We start from the raw sequence: 5,000 nt of genomic DNA, 5'->3' as shown, positions 1-5,000 counted from the left end.
ATATATATATATATATATATATATATGCAGTATATTCAAAATGTCAGGGTGATGTGATAAAAATTCACACATACACACTTGTAATTCTACAATGGTCCCGTAAATAAATGACATAGAAACATCTCACGTGACAATAAAAATAAGATGATATATATATATATATATACAGTATATATACAGTATATATATATATATATATATATATATATATATATATATATATATATAGTATATATATACATATATATATATATATATATATATATATATATATATATATATATATATATATATATATATATATATATATACATATACATATATATACATATATATAACATATGGAGAGAGAGAGAGAGAGAGAGAGAGAGAGAGAGAGAGAGAGAGAGAGAGAGAGAGAAAATGTACAGGCTATTTGTGCAAAATTATGAGTACAAGTAATATGATAAATGAATGCACTTATATTACGGATATGTGGTTACACCAAAACAATTGTGAGAACTTATGATACGTACATCGTGCAATATGAATAACCTCACCGTGCCAAAAATTTAGACAAATAGATAAGTAAAGAATTTAATACAAAGCAATGATTGATATCCTAAATTTCTTATTTATGAATATAATGGACTTTTAATTTTCTAATTCGCTCTATCCGTTGTACTGGGCTGAAAAACTCTCCTATTTGCTATTGGGTTTGATCAGTCTGGGACAATGCAATGGGATTTTAGACTGACTGAATCTAATCTCAATTTGATATACCCCAAATAGGAAAAATATCTTATACTTGCGGAACCCCTGGCTTTGCAATTCGTCATATTTTTATAGCAAAGTCCACAATAACAAGAGCTATCGATATCAACTATTAGAAAATAATATCCGGCTTAAATCATTTAAGTAAAAAAAATATATATATATAAAAATAAGAAAATGGTTCCGTAAAATTCGGGATGTCTGTTATTTTGGAATATTTAAAGAAATGTCAAGCATTTTTTAAATCAAAATTTCGTCTCAGGTCTTCATTTTCAAATCTTTATTCTGATTGACACCTAGAAAGAATATTCGGTATGAAATTAATATAAAATTCTATCGGTTGCTATCTTATTTAATATTTCGCTGTTTTGCTTGAAAACAAAAGAGTACTTCTGCTTGTTTATAAACTTTAGATTCACTTAATAAAAGTAAAATCACACGACAAGGTAGATTGTTCTCCTATGAAATACATTCACGATATAAAATTATATTCCTTTTGAAATTTACTCTCATTCCTTACCACATTTTCTTGTCTCTTATTTCTAGCCTTCTACTCCTTATTAAGTATTTTTTGTCAGGTATTTTATGTTCTGCTTCTAATTTCAGCCATTCTCTTCCTTGTCTAGCACGTACTTCATTCCATGCTTGATTTTTATCATATTCCATCACTCATCTTCCTCGTTTGGCAGCACAATTTGCATCTTACACAAATCTCTCGCTTCTCAGTTCAATGATGCCTTTAACATGCTCTACATGTTACTGGGATTTCTTATTCCCCATCTTCCTTGTCCATCAGTGTGTTTCATCACAGCTGCGAAAACGACGACGGTTTCATGACATTTTGTTTCCCCGAAAAACGCCCTGTACCGTATGAAAGCCGCCACATAAAACCAAAAAATAGCGCTTCGCCTCAACGACGGATACAAACGATATCCGTTTTGCTCTGGGTAAGGGACTTTGACAAGAACTTGTCCCAGGCCAGTGGCCGCTTGTGTGTGTGTGTGTGTGTGAGTGTGTTGCCCTGCCATTTTTCTTCAGTTTTTATTTCCAGCCGATGTTGCCTTGGAAATATATATATATTTTTTCCAAGCCCTTCTTTTTCTCATAAAATTTTTGTCAAGTGTGGTTGTAAGTCTGCCATACCGGTATTTTTTTTTTTCTTCTTCTCTTAGGAATCGTGGTGGAGAAATGTAACAAAAGTTTTTTTTTTCTCATTGGATGTTTGTTTTCAAAGCAACACTGCTCGTATCGACTTGTAATTTATCTTGTTAATTATCTCAGATCTTTATTTATGCTAAATATTACCCTGGTTGCTCCTAAGGTATGGTCGATCATCACCGTCGTTTAATTACTATCCAAAAATTATTTCCATTCAAAAGAATGACGAGCAAACACCCATTACCAGTGATTTCGCAATTTCTTTCTCGTCTGCTAGACATTATTCTCAAGGGCAATGTGAACTTTTTAATATTCTCACAATGATCGATAACGAGGGAAAAATTATGAATTTTTCACCTATGATTCCTCATATTCATGTCACAATCCTATGCATAAATTTTCATTAGCATTATATACGATACATGACCAAAAGAATCGCGATTACCAAATGCTACAAAATACCAGATTTTCGAACCAATTAAAACCTATTTATTAAAGGTTAAATCTCTCCATCTTAAAGCAGAATGTCAAATAGATATATTAGTAAACATTAGGACATTAAATCATTTTCAAAGCACAGTGAATTAACAATACAAAAATGGAAAATTCCCCCAAAGTGTGGAAAATGCCAAGAAAGTTTGTAGGTTCCTTGAACATTTATAACAGAGTACGGAAAGCATTTTCAAATATATCAGTCTGCCAGGTGATTAAACATAATCCATCCAAATATTACTATGACTCTGTTGGAGCGCATTGTCATATTTTGTTCCCTTAATATATCTTACAAGACGACAGCAGAACAGATCTTATTGAATTAACATCCCTAAGCATATGTAACTGCAGTTCTGTCGTATTAAAGTCACTTAGCCAAGAATAAACAGTAGCTTTAATTCATATCATGATACTAACAAAAAACAATCATAAATATTTTCATATTTATTTACACAAGGTTTGTCACCTTGGGAGCCAAATGAGGTACCATCTGCGATAAGATGTGATTTAAGCAGTGTACCAGAGTCGGAAATTTCCAATTTAGTTGGTATTTTTATATTTTTCTTTAGATGCTATCAAGTCTGAGGTTTAGTGTGAGTATTGAAGGCGAATTACAATGATATAGTCTTTAAAAATGAACACTAATACTATGCCGGTTTGAAAGATAAATGACGCTCTCCTTTTGACGTATTTATTTAGTTTAATGCTAAAAAAAAAAATATTTAGATACAAGTTTATGGCCCTGAAATTTATCACTTGCTTTCTGTTAACAAGTGTCGAAATCTTCCATTAAATGAATACTTTCTCGATACAATTTTCCAATACAATATGCTTTTTATGAAGTAACAAGAGAGAAATTAGTTAGTTCGAAACATTACCGCTATCGAGTAAACGGTATTGAAATGGCAGAACAAAAATAAAAAATTTATTTAGCAAAACCCTCATGCGATTCTCAAGTACCTGACATAAACTTCAAAGAAATGTCTGCGGTTTTCGACAAATTATTTGAGTGATTAGAAAATAAGAAAGAGAGAGGTAACCACAGGCAAGGCAGCTTGTTTTCTATTTGAGAAACAGTCGCTATTGCATGTGGAAGGCAACAGAAAACTTCAAGAGGTTCTTATTTACGAATGATTTCATTCCAGATATCTCTATTCCTTGCTATAATCAAAATTTAGTAGTATACAGACAAACTAACAATCTATCATGAAATACTCAAATCATAATTTAGCCTGAATTCCAAACTCACGCTAAATTTTAAAATCTTGTATGTATATATATATATATATATATATATATATATATATATATATATATATATATATATATATAGATATATATATATATATATATATATATATATATATATATATATATATATATATATATAGAATTCCATCAATCAATTTTCAATTACTTAGCTTCCTTAAGAACCTCTGTTGGTTAGGTGAAGGATCATAATGCAAAAGAAATATAAAAACATCCTCTTTCGAAATCTCGGGACAGCCATTCCTATGAACTTGATATAGGAATGTCAAACTGAAAACCTCTGTTCCAAGAGAGAATTATTAGTCTTCCATTCAAAACGAAACCGAAGTAAGTAAAGCAGCCAAAAATATACTATCTCGAAAAAAACATAATGCCTTCTAGATTGTATTCTGAATAACTTATAGGTAATTAATGGAAATTAAGAGACAGCAGTTTAAAAGCAAAGTCACTTAATGTTCTGATATTCTGAGCGATGAAGAGAGTTGAAAAGGAAAGGTTTATACAGACTAGAGACAAAAAAAATATTATATAACAAAATAAGTATGAAACACAATACATAAATCTACCTATCTATATATCAATACGTATGTATGTACCCTGTATATATATATATATATATATATATATATATATATATATATATATATATATATATATATATATATATATAAAATATATATGTGGAATATATATTTAAATGCTTTTCACTTTGTATGCACGCCCATTCATTATGTCTATATATACAAAATCTTACACATTCATGCAAACGTATTTAAACACACACACACACACACACACACTCATTTATGTCTATATATACAAAAATATTATACATTCATGCATATATATATATATATATACACACACATATACACATATATATAATATATATAGATTTATGATATATATATATATATATATATATATATATATATATATATATATATATATATATATATATATATATATATATATATATACACATACACATATATATACTTTCAGCGTATGTGAAATATTTCACGTATACACATTATGTATTCGCACAAAGTTTGAAACGTTGATGAAATTGAATAAATAATTAGGTAAGCATTCAAATATTCGATTTCCCGTATGTCGACTTATTGTAACGCCATATTTTTTCAAAAGATTTTTTTTTCCAATCGTCATTAAAATATAAATTAGAACTTTCCTCCCTAATTTTCTGCATAAATTTTCGGATATTAAGAAATAAGCTCCTTGGAGTAAACTTTTTTTTTTTTCCATAATATAACACAAACGGTATGACCTGTGTAATGTAATCTCATGCCATAAGCGTTACTAATAAA

The sequence above is a fragment of the Macrobrachium rosenbergii genome, chromosome 46 (assembly GCF_040412425.1).
Source record: "Macrobrachium rosenbergii isolate ZJJX-2024 chromosome 46, ASM4041242v1, whole genome shotgun sequence".
NCBI lineage: Eukaryota > Metazoa > Arthropoda > Malacostraca > Decapoda > Palaemonidae > Macrobrachium > Macrobrachium rosenbergii.
This window is presented reverse-complemented; position numbering follows the sequence as displayed.